At 25.9% G+C, this 21,557-nt stretch overlaps 1 protein-coding gene across 2 annotated transcripts in view; it reads right to left on the bottom strand.

Annotated features, from left to right (window-relative positions):
* The window catches only part of LOC119686398 (ecdysone receptor), a 222,358-nt gene that overhangs the window by 33,874 nt on the left and 166,927 nt on the right, over positions 1-21,557 (bottom strand). The gene's annotated exons all lie outside the window — the stretch shown is intronic.

The raw sequence follows: 21,557 nt of genomic DNA on the forward strand, positions 1-21,557 counted from the left end.
TCATATTAATGTTTCAGATTTGTAGCTTTTTATACCATTTTATTACTAATAAAAAAATATTTTATTTTAATTTTATGTATTCAATTTAATATATTTGTAAAACTTTAAAAAATATATAAAATTTAATAGCAAATGAAGTATAGTAGTTAATATTAAATATTTTTCAATATAGTAAATAAAAAAAAGATAATAAAATTTTTAAGCTTCCTAATTTCTTTTAATAAAATTTTTATTGTATATATTATTTTATATCAAATATATTTAAAGAGGATTAATATTATTATATTAAAATCATTCTACAGATAAAATCTATGGAAACTCTTTTTTAACGTTTTGGCATTACTATATAGCTTACATAAATATGATATATAGACAGCTGAATAATATTAATAAACCATCATTAATAATGCATCCTTATCAATCATTATTATGATGTCAGCTTCCAACGGTCAAATAAAAGAGAAAAGATCAAGGTTACCATATAATGATAAGTGGAATTGATTCATTGAAAAAAGTACAAAAAAGTAAAAAACTCAGCTCTGCAGCTTCGTTCATAAAAACCTCTACACACATTATTCGCAAATTTCAAGTCTACTGGGAAGGTAAATGATTTCAATTGGATACCGCAGTCCCGTTTCCAGTAATAATTTCATTATTACCTAGTACTAGCATCCAATTTCGAAAGATCGATATATAAAAAAATTTTTCTTTAAAACTTAAGACATTGTAGAAAATGTTTTCTATATAGAATTTTATATAAATTTTTCGGTGAAATAAATGTAAGTACTAGGTTTAAAGGAAAAACAAGAAGTAAATAACTAAATTTTTCGCGTGAAATAAATGTAAGTCCTAGGTTTAAAGTAAAAACGAAAAATGAAGGAAATAAAATGCAGTTTTACCATACAACTGACTTGGGAGGAAATGGTTTGAAAAGTCCCTTACAGTGTGTTACACGACATGGGACGTTGATGTATAGAAGTACCAAAAGTTAAAAGTTACCGAAAAAAACTGAGTCTATTAAAATCCGTTGTCAAATCGACGTCGCCAGGAAATCGAAATCTTGACATTCTTTTTTAAAGTTGATAAGCTTTTCTTTACGAGTATAAAGTAGTTTTTACAGAATTGTAATATTTGAACTATGGAAAGTTATCCTAAAGTCAATGAAAATCACATTTATTGGACATATTATTTCGAAATCGAAATTCGAAATAAAGTAGTCAGCCAATTTGTGTTATTATTATTATTATTATTATTATTGTTATTAGTAGTGCACTGCACTCTATAAAATTATTTTTAGATTCATGTAAAAAGAACCAATCTGACATACACACATTATATTACTCTGATGTCCAGGCTTAAACAGAAGTTGTTCGTGACACTATACCTATTATTGAACTATTATATAGATCCATATAACCTATAAATCTATAAAGGTCTATAAAGATGAGATATAGGGCTATTACTAGACCCATATTTAACGAATAACTAAATGATTTCTTTTACTTTATTTATATCCGTAAAAATCCTAATTTTTTTCAAATCGATCAAACGATCATTTTGATTCGTTGATTAAATCCTTGTATATATTTCACCTATGTTATAATTGTAGAGGTGAAATTCGCCTTTATTGATGTTTCTATGTCTTCCTTGCTTAGATAACAGTTCCTGGTAGTCTTAACCGCAGTTTTTGCATATTTAGAAGGCATTGTGCTTTCACTTTAATCATTGTTCTTAAATCCTAACAAGTGGTCTTCTATAGTTAGACAACTTGTAGTTGACTTCAAGGGTGAAGTTTCTATTTAAATCAATTGGTTTGACTACGAAAGTATCCTAACCTAACCTAACCCAGAAATTGATTTGTAAATAGCATATGTTTTACATTTGTTCTAACTCTTTTTTATAAGTCGATCTTCCAACTTTCCATACGAAAAGTTTGTCATTTTAATTATGATTTCATGCAGTTGACACCCACAAAGTAATTACAGGTCTGACCGTAAAAGCTTTTTTTAATAACAAATTAATTAAATTCTTTCATTATAAAATTTTAAGAGAGTTCTTATGTATTTCGCAGAAACGAAATAAATCTTTGACTGAGTACACATTCATAATTAATACATCTAAGCTTGCGTGTTAGTTACTTTATTGTAAAAAATAAAAAAAATCAGATAAAATAGAATTATTCTATGAAAATCTTTTGTTATATTGAAAAAAAAAATAAATAATGTTATACATAATAAATAAAAATTTTTCAACCTTAACATGGCGTGACAAACATAATTTTTGCTTTATTACCCACAGAAGTATAAAAATGACTAGACAAATATCTATAAGAACCTGTGAAACTTGGTAGCACTAAATTTTGTTCTATGGCTTATATGGCTTGATGAATTACTATTACTCTATTCGAATTATAAAAATAATTTAGTATAATAATCTTGATTGTATTGTTCAAAATTTATGTATTAATTTTGCAAACGCGTGTAAATGCTTAAAGCAATTAATAAACGAAATTTTTTTTTATAGTTTAAAATAGATGATATTTTGAAGGGTACTAATACTTATTCTTAGATACTAATATTGTTCAAGTTAACATTAATTAAAGAGAAAGCGATATTTAACTGATATTAAAGGGTGCATTAATAAAAATATAGATAAATCACTGATGATAGAATAGTTATATCTATGATAGATATTTGCCTAGTAGACAAACAAAAACATCTCTCGTTGGTTTAAAGTAACATTTAAGTAAAGTAACATTACTTAAATAATAGTATTTCACATCCTAAATCATAGAAATACTAGAATTAATGACTCAAACAATTTTATTTTGTTTTATTTAAACGAAGTACATTCACTGCATGAAGCACACATTCATCGGTAAGAACTCTCGTATCTGCTGATATTTTTAGATTTATTTGAACTCAGCAGGTTGAAATGCTATTTTAATTAAGAGAATTAAAAAATAACAGCATCATTAATCACTCAAAATACGTAAAAAAACTCATTAATAATATAATCATAAAAAAAATTATTTTATAATAAATTCGCAAATATATCTACGTTGACTTGGAGTTGTTGTTTCGTGCTAGATTTTTGTGTGCAAAATTTTGCAGAGAATTTTTTGTTAACTAAAAAAATCTTCATAAAACCTAACAGGAAGGATTTTACGCCAAAAATTTAAATTTTTTAAAAATTATTTTAAATAAATATTTTGACTTAGTCAATCAATATTTTTGCTAAATAAAAGCGACAAATATTTATTTGTAAATTGCGTAGATTTTTCATCATTAAAACTACAAGAAGTTCAACTTGAAAATATGCCTTCCACGAATTATTAATCTCCATTTCAGAAAGAGGTCGTCAGAAGTAAAGATTAAAAGATATCTTAATTAAAAAACAAAAAAATCTTATAATTAATAAACATTGTTCTATGTTTATAAATGAAAGTTAATTAAAATTAATTTTATTAAAAAGAGAAAAGATTAGAAGAAATACCAGATTTTCTACCTACAGAAAAGAAGCCTATGAAAATGATTTAGACAGACAACGGGAAGAATACTAAACATAAATACTAGGATGGTCAGCCAGGTGTCTGTGGCTTTACTTTTGAAACAGTTAATGATTTTATCGATTTTAGAATCACAATAAACAACAACACAGATAGTCTGGAGATCAGACAAATAATTATCATTACCATGAGGCTATAAACTCAGTAGCTAATTGGAATGTAAAGCTCTACTTCGAACGAATAAAACTAACACTCTATAGATTACCCTTGTAATTTTGGTTCTGAATGGCGTAGAATTCATGAAGCGAAAAATTTTCATTAGATCATTGATTCTCTACGAGTTAATGATGACTAACATATTCAATAGAAACTCCAGCTTATTCTACTTGTATTTCTGAATAGTGTAAGGACCATTTGAGAATAAAGTACTTCATAAAATTTTTGGTCCTTGACGAGTGGGCGATAACTATATATTTGGTCCTTTACGAGTTAGTGATTACTACAGTATTGGATTCAAAGACGAACTGAATGTGCTTGTTGTTTCTTCTAACTGTAGCTTGGAATGGTTTTTGCACCATTTGAGAGAAAAGTTCTCCATAAGATCTTTGGTACCGATTTCGTCTTGAAGACCTTTAGTATTTGATTGAAACACTAGTCGAATGAGTTTGTTTCTTTTTCTATTTGTAGTTCTGAATGGTGTAAGTACCATTTGAGAGCTGACTGACTACTTGGAGATAACTACTCATCTAATTTAAACACGGCTTGAAAGTCCTTTATTATGACATTACCAATTGTCAGAGAATTAAAATATTGATTGATATTTATGTTAGCCAATGCAAGAATTGGGCAAGTTATTTAAAAGAAGTGGAAGAAGCGAATTAATATCAACCGTGTTCACTGAATTGGTCCTGTCATTGGGAAGCAAGAAGATGCTTTAAAGAAAAATGTATTTAAAACAGTAGTTGCGGGAAAGAAAGAAGAAGTTTGTGTCTTCAGTTTGGTGATCAGCTTGGAGGAGTATTAATTACACCTAACGTACGAGATTAATAGACGTGTGTACAGAGCAAAGTTACTCCGAGAGAGCAGTACTGCGTCAGGCCGAGTTCCCGATACAATTTGTAAGGACCAACTATATAGATAAATTTAATATTATTTATTTTTATTTATTAACTTTTTTTTTATTTTTTTTTTAATTTTATTGTATTTTCATTTAAATGAAAACATAAAATTTAGTTGGAAGTTAGTTATAGTAAAAATAAAATATTTAGAAGCAAAAAATAGTAGTAAATGTTGCAGTATTAGATAAAATCCTAAGCTTAAAAATTATTAAAAATACTAAAGTGAAAATATTAGTACAAAAAAAAAAATTATTAATATATTTACTTTTATGTTTTTTAGTCTTGCAATTATATTTTTTTACTGTCATATTTACTTTCCTTTGTGTGTCGCTAAGCGTATTACATTATATTTTATTTATTTTGTTTTTACTTTTAAATTTTTTTTATTATTTCAACTTTTATTTATTTTTATTTTTAATATTATTTTTATTTAAAATTTTATTTTTATTTTAAATTTTATGTCTTCTTCTTTTCACTGTCACATTAATCATTTATTTGTCAGATCACGCGTAAATTGTCTTTATTTTTCACTTTGCAAAATTGCCAAAAACGAAAAAATTAAATTTATTTTAAATTATTTGTTGTTGTTTTGTTGTTATTGTTTCCTCTTAAGCAATCGTTTTCAATGCGGGACCTAGACCTACCTATAAAAATTCAACCAAAAAATTGTATATTTTGCGTGGTTGCCACAAAATGATTTCGAACGTGCTAAAAAAAGTCTATTCATTCATGCCTTGAACAATCTGTCCTCAATTTAATGAGCCACTAAAATACATGACCAAAATTAAGATATTTTTAAGTAAAAAAAACAAAAAAATATTTTTTGTATATAAAAAATATTTGCAATAAAAAATATTTGCAAAAAACAATATTTATAAATTGTTCAAAATATTTTAAACGACTTAAGAGTTTCATGTACGTGCTGAATTTATTTTATCATTGCAGTAACATTTGTCCCTTCAGACATCATTATCAAGGATAATTGAAATATGGAAAACGAAAGCTCAGTTTCCTTTCAAAAATTTATAAACATTAAATTAAAATCAAATATTATTGTCATGTCTAGTCAGTAGATTAATTTTAATTGATTTCATTTCTTTACTTTAAATGATGGAACGCCAAAATTTGTTGTGTTGATTAAAGGAATGGAACACAAAAAAAAATACTCATAAATCATGTCAATCTTTTATATAAATTTATGAATTTAAAGGTAGACTTTCAATATAAAATTTATAGTGCTATAATAAAAATTATACTAAATATTACTAAAACAATATTGCTTTTTTAGCTCAGTTGAAAATGAGCTAAATTCGACTTTTTACTGCATTATGAAAACAATTTAGTATTTAGTATCAATTTAGTCATATTCGCACACTTAATAGTTATTCAAATAAAATTTAAACAGTACAAAGATCGTGAATAACAACAAGAAAGAAGAAAGAAAGAAGAAATAACAAAAAAAAATGTGGCAAATAAATGTGCTGTTATGCAAAAACTTAATGAAAAAATTCTCTGAATGAAGATTTCTAATATTGAACTGTTATAATTATTTCATTTTATATTTAATAGCTTGATATAGGACTCAAAGCTTAATATTATATTAATATTATAAAAATCAAACAAAAAATAAAACCTATTCATCTACACCCGAATTTCAATTGAAATAAAATTGACACTATAGGTTAATTTAATTATTTGTATAATAATTCAATATTAAATTTGATTTTAGCGTTAGTTATAACGGTAATAACTATTATTATTCAATAAAAACTATTATTTTTAATAGATAAGTTTCGAATAGTAGTTAACTCTAACAACAAAACTTTTATTTATTTTTAATTTGATTATATTAATTAAAAATAAATAAATATTTGATTAATTGAATTAAAAATTAATTTAAAATAAATAAAAATTTGATTAATTGAATTAAAATAAATAAAAATTTGAATAGAATTAAAAATTAATTAAAAATAAATAAAAATTTGATTCATTGAATTAAAAATTAATTAAAAATAAATAAAAATTTTGTTGTACCAATACAATACTATTTGAAACCTCTTTATACTTATATAAAAAATTATAAAATTTAAAAGTATAAATCTATAAGATGTAATACAATCCATTTTTAAACATAGATATATTATAATATTATCTCAAATACTTATATATTTACTTAGCACTTTTGAATTATGGTTGATATTGCCTTTTAATTTATTGTTATTACCTGAAAGAAAAAGAAAAAATGATCAATATATATTAATGTATATATAAATGTACATATTATACATAATGTTTTTTATTAAATAGTATCTGAATATTCAGCTATTAGGATATACCACGATATTGTGATATAATATTAATAAACTGATATAAGTAATATGAAGAAGTATATTAAAATATATTTTTAACCCACTTTTTTCCGAAATAATTAACATATTTTATAAATGTTTATTTTGTATCAAAGAGAAATTAAATGTCTTAGAGATAAATGACTTAAAATAGTTCTTTCAAAAATAGATTCTTCATCGTTTACAAATAAATTATAACTTTGCCGCATAGCGGTTAGGGTTTTAAGAAATGATAAGTGATATATAAAACTGCCTTAGAATCTCTAGTATTGCCGGCCAAAGGATATGTTCTCATCTTTAGATGTTTCAATGACATAAAATGCCATGAGAGATATTGACAAGTTATCATATCAATTGTTTTCATTAATTTACGATCAATATAATGATGATATGCACCCCAGCTTTATTTAATTGAATAGAGCTGCTAGCATTGATAAAATTATATTACTCATTTGAATTGCATTATATTATTAAAGACATTATTCTAACTTGTATGTTATCTCGACAACTATACATAGCCATAAGTTATTATATAGTTCTCATTAACATATTTACTTTGAAAAGTGCAGTAAGTAGCATAAAAGTGCTATACTTTTGACATATGGTTACATATCTTGCTCAAAAGTTTACAAAATCAAGAATTTGTTTCTGTATTTTTTGTCTTTCTTTAGTTGTAAAAAAGTAAAATATAAAAAAAATATTGAAGTAAAAAATTTCAAAAAAAATCATAGTAAAAAAACATGTCAATTTAAGTATGAAATATGGGTTAGTGCTGCTAATCCAAAAGTGCATAATTGTATCTCGCTCAGATGTTTACACCCACAACTAAAAATCAATTATTAACAACTTTTTCCAATTTAGGAATTATTTTACTTATAACTTTTTTTTGTACTGTTAAGTGGTTTATAATAAAAAAAAACAAAAATAATCTTGTAGATTAAAAGTTAAAAAAATATATAATGTATCTAACGGTATTTCAGAGTTTTGACTAATAGCAAAAAGCATAATAAAATCACTTTTCATACTTAAAAGATACTTAACAAGTTGCTACGGATAAAAAATAATTACAAAAATTATGTTGGCGTAAGATAAATTGGAATAAGTGGAAGTAAAATAAATTTCAAATATGAATTTTTTTATAAACCAAAAAAAAAAAATATATTGAAAAAAAAATAATTACATATTATAATAGAAAGGAGAAAATAATTGCGAAAATACGCCAACGTTCAATAGCTAAAATACTCATACGTTTTGAAAAAAAAATTAATCATAAATTAATTTGTAGCTTAAAACATTTAAGAGTGAGGCGAGGGTGTAAAATATTTCAGGAGGAATGATTAATGAAAAGTTAGCAGATTTTTTAATCTCAAATTCAGTTTAAGAATTTTTTGCAAATATTTCAAGCAAAGATGAAGAGGACTGAAAGAACTCCACACGTTCTTATTGTGACTGGAATAAGAATCGTATATTGTAATGGTATTATGATGAACGCATTGTCATAGTCATAGTCACAGCCATTGTCGAGAGATACGAATAAGCGAGTTTTTATTAATATAAACGGTACTCAAAGAAGAGCGACCACTAGTTCCCAATACAACTATATTTCTTATATTTTAATAAAATATGTGTTTTGGTTCACACCTGTTATGATTATGGGGCAATTAAATACAGTAATTTAACAGATTATAGATAAATGGATAGAATTTATATAGATCCGGTGTGTATACGCAACTCCACGCCAAATGAAAGTAAAATACAATCATTTTTCCTACGGAACCTGACCCCCGTGGTATCAGATTCACACCTCCGGTCAGTTGAGATTGGGGACACTCATTTACTAGCATTCACACTTGAAATAGTATCGGAATGACGTCAAATTTTAGTCGCCTCTTACTACAGGCACACCTTATCTCGGGAATATTTCAACTCCTTACCCGCAAGTGGAAGAAACAAGTTAGTAGTAACAGCAGACAAAAGAAGAAGATGTATTGAAAAATGGAGTATCTGGTTAAGTGATCAAGTTTAAATAAGGAACGATGTTAATGAGAGTTCTAGATTGAAATGTTCATTAGTTCGAAATTTGGATAGAAGTAACTGTCTTACATGCTGTATATATATATGGAATAATTATCGAGTGTGGGATAAAATAATTCAAGAAGTAACAAGACGCAGTAACAAAGCAAACATGAAATCTCTTTTAATCTTAAATTTTCATCTATTAATAATAATATTGATAATGATTAATAATAGTTCATAGAATAATTCCCACAAACTCCACCTTACACAGACTGCCTATCATACAATATTTTTTATTTAATATACTTCATCCTAACATGAATCATTAAGCAATAAAAGCATGTTGCAAATAATATGATAAAAGATACTTATCTAAAATAAAAATAAAATTTAAAAAAAATATTTTTGATAAAAACTTAATTTCATTAAAAGATCAAACAAGCATGAAATATTTTAACAAGAAAATTGCAAACAAAATTAAATTTTCGGCCACAAAATACTGCACAGGCCCGATCTTATCGGTAATACCACCTGCTGCGGTTGCATTTGTTCTACTGTTAATCCTCGAAAATTGCTGCTATTTTATCTGTGCCTGCTGTTTCCAAAGACTGAATATCTCCTCAATGCTTCAAACGCGAAATGCAGAAGACTGACAAAGTTCAGTTGTAGGTAGTGAAAACATTTGTTTGACTATAATATACAATATATTTCTCTAAAATAAAGAATTATTATAGCTTTAGGAAGTAGTTTGGCATTTGTTGAACAAAATTATTCCAATTTAATTAGATACCAATTGGCGAAAGATATAACAACAAAAAAATATTTGCTTTAATTTTATTTATTTAAGTTTAAGTTAGCAGCTGTAAAAAAACAAAGCTTTGGACAAGTAGAAGAAGTAGCGGCTCCTTTCAGTCCTTAGTATTGCATTAAATTACGTCACAAGAGTTTTTTGTCTTACCAACAAATGACAGCTGACAAATATAACCAGAAAGTATGCACACTCAACAGATATATATACATATATATATATAAAGAGTAGATGATATATACGAGTATATCTCAAAAACAAGATGAGTAATTTGAGATGACATATTGTATGGAAAAGAACAAAAAAAAAACTGCAAGAACATTCTACAAACAAAATTAACTGCAAAACTACTTTCCTAACTTATGTTAAAGATGATTAAAGGATGCAGTTTAGTAATAAATGAGATAATCAATATCTACTTCCTAAAATGAGGAGAATCGATTTGTATTGAAAGTTAAAAGTGATTGTCTCATATTACTGTAATCGCTAATGACAAAAATGTTGACCGCTTGCTAGTTCTAACTAGATTTAAACTCAAATTAGTCACTCCGATCTCAGATCTGGAGCCTGAGTAGGCTTCTGTTACCTGTTGTTTTTTAAAGCTGATACTAAAGATTCTGGACACGGGAAGAATCCATCAAAATTCACAGTCGTGCACCTTATCTGCTCATGTCCTACGTTTCCTTGGAGATGGATTCAGCATCTTCAAGCGATTTTCATAATGGTAAGTGTTATAACTAACTTAGTAACATTTAAAGAATAACTCTCTTATTTTACTAAACTCACTTATTGTCTTAAATAATTATATATATATTGTATTAGATTTAAGTCAAGAGATATTATGAGGTATGTCAATATTTTTAATTTATTGTATTTAGGTTTAAAGACTCACTTCATGGATTGTAAAATACATGTTAACTCTCTTAGTTAGTTAGTTGAAGTGGAGGGAGGATCTAATTCTCCCCAAATTAGCTAAGAACGCCGTTTTGATTCCACAATTCCTAGTAATAAAGGGTAGAAGAATGATAAAGTTAAAACCAGTCTGAAGTATTTGACAAGTCCAGGCTTGTAGATACAACAGGTGTTCTGGTAACTTTTCCTGGATCAGGTCATAGTGTGCAATTTTTTCTTTTAGTAAGTATGATTACTTACGTATCGTGTCTTGTAAAGTAACCTTAACTAGTATGTCTCTAATATCTGAGATATTCCAAATATCAGTTAACTATAACGTGATCCGTAGAGAGAACACAAACTATCTACCATACCTTTACGGTTATGTGTATGAGATATAACAATTTTAAAAATTGTGTATATTGAGTGAAAAATCTTATAAAAATTTACGAAATCACTTGTGTGTATAGAATATATGAATTTTAAAAATTGATTAAATTGATTGAAACGTCTTATAAAAATCGGTTTAAAATTAATACTCTTGATCCTCTTAATTCTACTTTTGGAATTTCTATTTAAGATACTCTTCTGACTTAATTATGTTATATTAAAATGTAAAGAATTATGTAGCTAAAAAGTCAGTAGAATAACTGTAGATAGATAACATTTTGAGTAATTAAAGTATTCTTAAATTTTTAATTTTCTCATACCATTGATATGATAGTAATTCTCCCCATATCATTTTAGTTTTATATTTTTCCCAAAACAAAAATAATTTGTTTTTATTAATTAAATTTAAATTATTTTCAAGCTTTCTAAAGTATAAAAATTAAATCTTATTTTAGAGGAAATGTAGTTTAAAATTAAAACCAAATACTAATATAACAAAAGAAATATTACAAATGTATATAAACAAACCAATTATAAAACTAAGCAAATTTTGAAGACATCAAAAAAAAATTAAACAAAAATAATAAAATAATAAAAATATTAAAACCCAAAAACTAAGACTAAAATTAAAATTGAAATACAAAACAAAGCCAAATAGAACTGTCAAGCGAGTCGAAAATGGAGCTCGAAAATCTGTTCGGAAGACGTGAGTCCAAAGAACAAAAGCAAATCATTATTTGTGGCTTAAACCAGCCAACAACTGCCACTTCAGATTTTTTATTGTTACTGGATTGTTTCGGAAAGAAGCCAAAAAGAGGAACACACTAACGTCGTTAACCAAAAGTGGATGAGAGCGTAAAGGGTTTCAGTCTCTGTTAACTAACAACTAACAACTGGTATTTGTATTTTTAAGCTGGTATACCTAGTACTCTTAATTTAATATATTATACAACAAATGTCAAAAGGAACACAATACTCGTATAAGCCAAGCCATTCTAAAATTAAGGTTCTATGAAAAAATTGTTAGCCCATAAAAAATTATTAAATGTTTCTTTATTTGTTTGTGTGTGTATATGGGTTGGTCATAAAAACTTTACTCTTGCAATTCACTTCAGAGGTACGAATGTATGGTATAAGAATTATTTCCTATTGTTCTGCTCACTAGTGCTGATATATGAGCACTAGTATTTTATATGGTAAATGGCATAGGTTCGTATATTTGTAAATAACATAGTGCTATACTTTGAATACTTAATGGAAATAAAAGTAAAATTGTTAAAGTTAGAAAAAAACGAAATTGTATAGAAATATGAGTAAGTAAAATAAAACATTTGCTATATCAACTGGAATTTACCTATATATCAAAATAATTGCATTAAATACAAAATAGAAATATCACACATTAATAGGCCGTGGCTATAATGTAAGACTGCCCGAACATATACCAAAGAATCAAATTTTTACGCGTAACTAATAAGGGGATTGGATTATAGGACGTCCAAATAGATAGAGTGAACAGTGATTTACACAGAAAACAAAGCATCTTATATTGTAAAACTAAGGATCATAGACCATAGAGTGAATAACAACCAATGGAGAATAGAAGTCAGTAACTTGAAAAAAAAAAAATCGGAAAGAATAAGAACTATTATCCAACTAGTATAGCTCCATTGAACACTATTAGGCTCAGGTCATCTTGAGCTATTTCTGAGTTAGTGCATCTGGGCACTTTTACTCTATGATAACTGAGGAGTTTCTGCAGTCCCACCCATCTCACTGAATAATTTGAGTATTCTTCATAATCATCGTGATTATTCAGTGACTCACCTAAGATCTGCGTACCGCCCCGTGCAGTTAGTGATTACTCTGAGATTAGATAGTGCTAAGTAGGACAGCCTGTCGGTTTTCGCATATAGTTTCAGAACTCGGTCCCTTATGTATTTTTTGACCGGAGCTATTTTAAGGTAACTTAGCATGTCATACGTAAGGATGTACCAAGGCTTTTTGAAGAGCCTTCGGATAGCCTCACTTTGAGCAGCTTGTGACTTCTGGATAGTAGAGTCGGCAGCTTTGCTAATAGTTAAATAATAGCAATAAAAAGTTAAAAAGAATAAAATAATAATTTAATGAAAAATATAAAAATTGGGTAATAGTACTAAAAAAATAAAAGAATGATGCAATAATTTCTTGAGTATTAAAATAGCCAAAGTGCTACAAAGCAGCACTTGAAAATTCATAAAGAAATATGTAAACATTTTCACTTACAAAATATTTCTTAACATTCTTACGATGTCCAAAGAATTTTATATACCGTCCAAATATATAAAGCACTATCAAAAAAGATACCACATCTAAATTGTTAGCGGAAATTAAATTACAGAAGACGAACTGTCAGAGACTTAGACAGATACACAGGCAGACATCCATAAACACAGCAATTCTTACGCATAAAAACTACATTCAAAAACAGAGACGCGGGATACACGGAAAGTTAATTCCTCTGCTTTTTAGCTTTTTTTTGCGTCTACGACTTTTGCGCATGCGTACAAGTATTACACAATAAATGAATAAAAAAAAAAAGAGAAAAAAAATTGAAAGAAGAATTGCGTGTTAACTTTGTGATTCTTGAATGTGCTGGGAAGTGAAGCACAAAAAAGGTTGGTAACAGTGGTTAAGAATGACAAAAATGTTTAGTACTTTTTAGTAAGTATTTTGGACACAAAATTTTATAATTTTTTAATGTATAAACTTAAGACTTTTTTCGGAAATGCTCAGATATGATATATTAATGGTAACTCCAAAAAACGAAAGGAATTATATCGAGTTGGGGTTTGTTTTTGTAATACTTACAGTGTCTAAAAAAATATTCGGTTCTATTAAAATGCTCAATTTAATCTAATGCAGTTTGTTCAACATAAAGCGTACCGATCCTACAGGAGGGCAATTTGATTGTTAATAAAGGCAGTAGGAAATTATAAATAAATTGATATTGTTAGCTTTGAAACAACAATGACCAGGAAGTCTCATTATTAACGAATTTTTGTTTTGCTTATAGAAAATGTGAAGGATACAGTTCATCACTCGTAGTTTAAAAAAAAATAAATTTAAGAACTGACTTGCTTAGCTTTCCGAACGCTCCTTGTATAATACATTATTAAAGCCACTAATCAGAATACTTTACCATAAAAAGTGGTTACATATAAATGAGCTCATTATAAATAAATTAACTGATTTAAGGCGAATAACGTCGAATACAACCCTTAAAAATAAATTTCTCATAAGGGAAATACATCAAATTTAACAAAAATTTGAAATATTTGTCATATGTTTTATATTTAAAATGTTAACAAACTATTTAACATGCATAAATCAGCTTTTGCCAATTGAAACGACGAAAACTTAATTTCATTAACGTAAGTAATTTTAGCTGCAGTGGAAACATGTTATAATATATGATGTGTACTACAAAAAGTGTACTACAAAAAGTATTGTGAAACATTATTCTAATAGTTTTTACAATAGTTTAAATGACAAAGTTTCAATACTTAGAATCTTTTGTCACAAATATGTACCTGGCTTATACTATATACTTAAACCTTTTACCATACATATGCATGAAAAAGGGTAGGTTACTTGCTTCAGAGACTGATTATGGAAAAGTTGCTGAAGATGAACATCGGAGTTGGTCCATATAATAAGCTTCTTAATAAATTTAAATAAAATTTAAAAACAAATAATCAATTTGTTTAATTTGGAAAAAATATAAAATTAATTTAGTATGCCAAAAAAATCATTAAAATTATAAGAAATTAGTGGAAAGTCACTCAGAGAAGTATGTTCATAAAGTACTAAGATAATGGTTATACGAAAAACTAATAAAAAAATTTATTGAGAAGACAACTTTTAATCACTATAATTTTTGACCTTGTATTATAAAGAAGATGCAATTAAGAATTAAAACCTGAATGGTTTAGCTGTAGCAAAATTAAATATATATAAAATATAAATTATGAATAATTAACAAATTTAAAATTTATTTATTTTTATTCTACTACTATTCTACTATGTTTCATAAAAGTATGTTATACATATACATTTGCTATTAATCTCAATCGTAAGCATAAATTTCCATAACTAATATTTTGCATAAAAGCCTCGTATTGTTGAGTTGGAGTATCTTTTGTGAGTATCTCGAAATGAATATCTACGGCTGTAGTAGGCATATCAGTTGCACCCTTCGGGGCAGAAATGCGTGTATACAACTCGTGCGTGCTCTAAAGTGACGCATTCTTATATATTTAAATTTATGCCTATATGCAAAACTATAAACACTTTAATTATATTTTATGGAGTGCCTAAAAACTTAGCATATGCAGAACTTCACAGATAAAAAAACTTCACATATCCATATATTTTGTACTTTTAGTATGAGAACCAGCAATGTGAATGGCAATTCCTGTGTGGCTTTCGTTTATTCTTGTTGCTTTTATTTTTTTTTTTTGTGAAAAAATTTTTTTATTTCTGCAAAATTAACTTGGCTATAATAACGCTTTAAGCCCAATTAATTAATTTTTTTTTGACTTTTGTTGTAGTTAATTATTGTTTTTGTTGTCTTTTTTATGTTTTATTTGCATCATTAAAATTTTTGTTCTGAGATTGTATATATATAATATATATATATATATATATGAGAGAAATAAAACCATATGTGACTAAAATCTATGCAATAAAATAAATTTTACGACCATCGTTCTTACCTTTGCTGTTAATTTGAATAGAGTAGCAACAGGTAGTTTCATACCTGAGCGGGAATATAGTTTAGCAGATAAGGAACAAGTCGTTAAGTCATTATTTAAATTATAGAAAATTATATTTTTTGTTTTTTACTATTTTCTTCTTCTATTCCCTATAGTTTTTATTCCTTTAAAATAATATAAGAATAATGGATCGCTTCTTATCGTGAAGTGAAGCAAGCATGTGAGCATGCGCAGAGGCAGAGACACAGTAGAAAGAAAAACAGTAAAAATTATTATCTATAAATTATTAAAAATTTTAAATATAATTAAAATTAATATATAATAAATGTATATAATAAAAAAATATATATAAAAATATATAACATATAAATATACATAAAAAAAAATGTATTAATAAATTTGAAGATCTTAAATATGAGAAAGTAATAATACTTTGCATATGTTTATTTAAAAATCGATTTAAGAACAAAAATAATACAAAGAGTTATTCTTTTTATGGTTCCAATAGTAAATGTATACAAAACACTCTTACGTTTGAGACTTCCATCAAATTTTGATTGGAATATTTTATGCAGTTCTTGCTATTAAATATGGAAAACATTATTTAACTGTTTTGCATGGCCCATTACTTTGCTCTTTTAAAGTGATCTTTAATGATGTTTAGGGTCATAGCTAGCAATCAATAACAAGAACGTAATAGATATTGGGTATAAAGATGATACTTTGCATAACCCACAAAAAAGAAAACATAAATACATAAGAAGTGGATTGGAATAGTCAGATACCCACTTCATGAAATTATACCTCAGCGCAACAACCTCATCAGGACGTCTTGAGGAACCTTCGACTTCAAACCACATATCTTTTACATCCGAATTTTTAGGACATATTTTCTTTGCAGCAGACCCAAATTGTTGAATGAGTAAATGGAAAATATTAAGTAATTAAATAAAAGTTCAGGACTTGGATGTAAAGTAAAATTGACGATCCTTTGACCAAAATAGTAAATATAGATATTAGTAAAAAAAAAGACAGACGCAGATCTCTTCTTCTAATAAATATAGTTATAAAAATTTTTTGTGGCTACCCTCGCATTAATTTTGCAAAATCATTAAATAAACCTTTTCAAAAGTTTGGGTTATTTAATATGAAAATATTAATTTTTCATATACGAAATGAATGATAAAGTTCGTTCGAGTTTTTTTTTTGTAAGATACTTAACTATAGAGCACCAAAAATATATTTTAAATAATTTATTATATATATATATATATATGAGTATATAACTATTACTGCTGAAAAAAAAACTAATGAATTTAGCAAAATTAAAAAATTATAAAAATAATAAAAAGTTCGCATTTGTTAATGATTATGAGTTTTATTTAATTTTTTTTTTTTGCTGATTGTTTGAAAAGGGGATTGGGAAAAAACTTGGCAAGAAAAATAAAGTCAAAAACTAACAAAAGTTTTGGTTCGTTACACGCATTTGTTAGACCAAAACTAGCAAAAAGTTAGAAAAATAAAAATGAAAAATAAAATAAAGAAATAGAAATAAAAATTTAATTCTAATTCTTAAACAAAATAACAAAATTTGTTAAAATAATATGTTAACAAAACAAAAAAAAATAATTATTATTTCCTTTTTAGTTGGTTCTGAGACTTAAAGGTAAAAAGGTGGAACACCAGGTGTTGCCATAAAAAGTTTCAAGTCATTTGAACAAATAATGGAATATATGAAAGCATATATAACAAAAGAAAAAATAATAATAAATATATATAAATCAGAATAGTAAGCAAAAGTGTTGAATTTAATTTATATATATAACAAATTACATTAATAACTACACTATACTAACATATTTATACTATATCATATTCGATTCTATCATATTCTGTTTTTAGCATAGAATATAAAATAGAATATAGAATAGAATACAGAATAAAATAGATTAGAATTGAATAGAATATAGAATAAAATACAGAATATAATAAAAAATATAATATAGAATAAAATAGAATAGAAAATACAATGAAATAGATTTTAGATAAAAAATAGAATCTAATACAAAATATATAGTAAAATATAAAATAAAATATATAATAGAATACTAGAGTACAGAATAGAATAGAGTACACAACAGAATAGAGTACAGAATAGAATATATAATAATATAAAGAATAGAATAGAATAGAATAGAATATAAAAAAGGTTATAGAATAGTATATAGAATAAAATATAAAATAGAATATAATATAGTATAGAATAAAATAAAGGATAGAATGAAATTCAGAATAGAATATAGATTAATATATAGAATGTAATAAGGAATAGAATATATAATAATATAGAGAATATTATAAAGAATAGAATATAGAATTAATAGTATATAATGGAATATAGAATAGAATAGAATATAGTATAGAATAGAATAGAATAGAATTTAGAATATAATAGAATTTAAAGAAAATAGAATGGAACAGAATATAGACTAGATTAGAATATACTAAAATATAGAGTAGAATATAAAATAGAATTTAGAATAAAATGTAGAATAGTATATAGAATAGAATATAGAATAATAAAAAGTAGAAACGAATACAAAATAGAATATTGAATTCAATATAGCATAGAATAAAGAGTAGTATATATGTAAACGAGATTTTGGAATACAATGTAGAATATATATAAAATAAAATATAGAAAAAACAATAGAATAAAATATGGAATTAAAAATAAAACAATATTTTATAGAAAATAAAATTAATTAATACTTAATTAATTTATACAATAAAAAAATCTTAAACTTTAATATTAATAAATGCTTTTCAAATTACTGATCAGTCTCCCTTTCAAAGTAAATGAGAATTATGATTTTAAAAGTATGTAACAAATCTTTGAGAAATGTATCTCATTAGTTATGATTGAATGTAATTATTATACACATATATAAAAAGGTTATATTTTTTTGTAAATTTTTTTATAATAACGATAAGAATAAATTTTTTATAAGAAGTCAAGATACTTCAGGTCAAAGTCACCAAACGTTGCCTTTTGTAAATATCTCGTTTTCGTTGTAAAAACTGACTTTTAAAATAACTCTATTAAAGAAATTTTAAACATTTTTAACTCACCAGATTCTTAGCGCTTTTTTATAGTTTATCTGAACAATGATTTCAAATTCGCTTACATTAAGGATGAGATCAGCAGGCTTAATGAAAGATACTTAAATGACTTAACCAACAGTAAATTTTCACAGCACTACATTTACTAGATAGTTTTAATGCAATTAAAAGTCTTAAAGGGTATAATATACTTGTCTTATATATGATAATTATGTATATGCTATACTATTATATTATTATTAAATTAATGCTAATATTATGAGTTACATTTTGGTATCATACTATATAATTGTAATTATGGTTGTAGGTCTACTATAGACAGTTAGAGAGAAAGATAGATAGAAGATCTGAATATCGAAATGAAAAGGAACACTAGGTTTTATATTGTTCCATAAATTATAACATCTGTAACCAAAATGGATTATTTAGCTGCTACTCAGTTTTGAGCGTTTACAGAGAATGAGTTCAACATCTATTTAATTAAACTGGAAGATATTGTTCTCTGAATGGTCCACTTTACGACCCACAAATGCCATTTTATAAACAAATGTAGTATAGTATAAGTATTTTTAACAATAATTTTATACTTTTTATCTAATACAGTTGCCAACAAAGCAGACTAATCTCCATGTGATAACTTATTTCTACGAAGAACACATTTCCTTCACATTACTTCACCTTCCCCAAGTATTATTCACATGGTCGTTACATATTACGCAAAATAATTTCTAAAAATACATTTGTTACACCCCTTAAAAAATTATTAATCTTACGCCCCTTCGCATGTAAGAAACGCCAAAATCTATTTGTAAGAGCTTATTTTTTTGTTTTGATAGGTAGTTATATGTGTAACTCTATATACGAATATTTATATAAGTGGAGTATATATGAATACGTCAAAACTTTTTGGTAGGTTGCTGTTGTTGTTGTGCTGTAATTTATGCCAACAACTTCGAGTTGCTATTTTACTATTTTCATTACATACTAATATGCATATATACTACTACTATTATTATTATTATTATTTTTTGTTCTGTTGTTTTTATTTGTTTTATTTCCATTAGAATGTTTTGGCCAAAACGTTCATTGCTCCCATAATTCAAGGTTAAATTCTGATGCGTAATAAACTTGACTTATGCGGTTAAGCCAAGCGACAAGAGAGGCTAAAGTGGAACTCTATTAACAATGCCGGGTTTAGAGAATTTGGGTAGTCAAAATAAAAGCCAAGAATTTCGTGTGTTCGAGTTTGTCTAAATCAGCAAATTGAAATTATATTTTCAGTGCCAGAAACGTTTTGTGTAAGTTTGATTTTTGTAGTTACAAGCAGTTCGAAGCGATGAGTAGTTCAAGCCTAAAACCAGAACAGAGCGCGAATATCGGAGAAGAGTCTTTCTACTCTGGTTCTTTGTTTTGGTAACACATACGAATGAGTCTTCACACTTCTCGGTCTCATTCGACTGAAAGGAAAATAGTAATTTTGCTGATTATATTTTCTAGTGTAATTTTGTTTATTTATTTGTATAATTTTTTATTTTTCATTTTATTATTAATAATTTTATTTTTCATATTCTTTTCGAAAGGAAGTTACTCGAGTGTTATTCTTTTTTTTAAGTTTAATTTAATGAAAACAGATTTTTTGCTTAATTTTTTTGTTTTTTTTTTTTTGGTTCAACAAAAGCTTAAAAATAACAATGAAGTAATCAAAAATGATTTATTATTTTATTTTATACTATACTAAAAAAGGTACACAAAAAAAATTATTTTTCTAGTATATTGGATTATTAATTATTTATTCGTTAGAATTAATTATTACAACAAATTTAGAAAATGTTAGATATTACAAAAAATTATGAAATATTATTCATTTAAAGCAAAATTCTTATGCTTTATATGACTAAAAAATATGGAAATTCTCAGTATTTTAAAGGGTATTCTCATGTATTCGCTGTTGAACAGAGTACTATGATAAAGTGGGCACAAAATTTCAGAGAATTTAAAATATATAAGAAATTTTGAACATTAAATAGAACTAGATAAAAAGGATATATAAATATATGTGTATTATATAAACATGTATCATGCAAATGTACAGGTAAAGCGGATACCTATAAAAGGTTTTTAATTTTACATTATATATACCATATATATATCTGAATCGAAGTTACTTGTTTTAATAATATACAACTTTTCAAATATTTGAAAAGTTAAAAAATTAAAACAAAGAAAAAGTATTTAAAAAAAAAAATGAATATATTTCATAGTCACCAATATTTTGACTAAAACCTTTAAGTTATCTTCGGGCTATATGTATTATATTCATAATATTGTACATAATAATAATTCTACTAATTCTACTAATTCTACTAAATTTCAAGGACACCAATTTTTTGTTGTAAAAATTTTCTCTACTACAATAGCAGTAACGGCCATTCTAGTCGTATGCTTTCTTATCAATCAATGACTTCTGATAACATTAATTAGGAAATTGTGATTGCTATAATTAACAGTCACCTAACACTCACAATCACAGTAGTATAAATGAATGCGATCTAACTTTAAAGATATAAATGGTAGAGAGTTTTACATCCCGATTCCTTA

Source organism: Teleopsis dalmanni, chromosome 2, assembly GCF_002237135.1.
Source record: "Teleopsis dalmanni isolate 2A chromosome 2, ASM223713v2, whole genome shotgun sequence".
Lineage (NCBI taxonomy): Eukaryota > Metazoa > Arthropoda > Insecta > Diptera > Diopsidae > Teleopsis > Teleopsis dalmanni.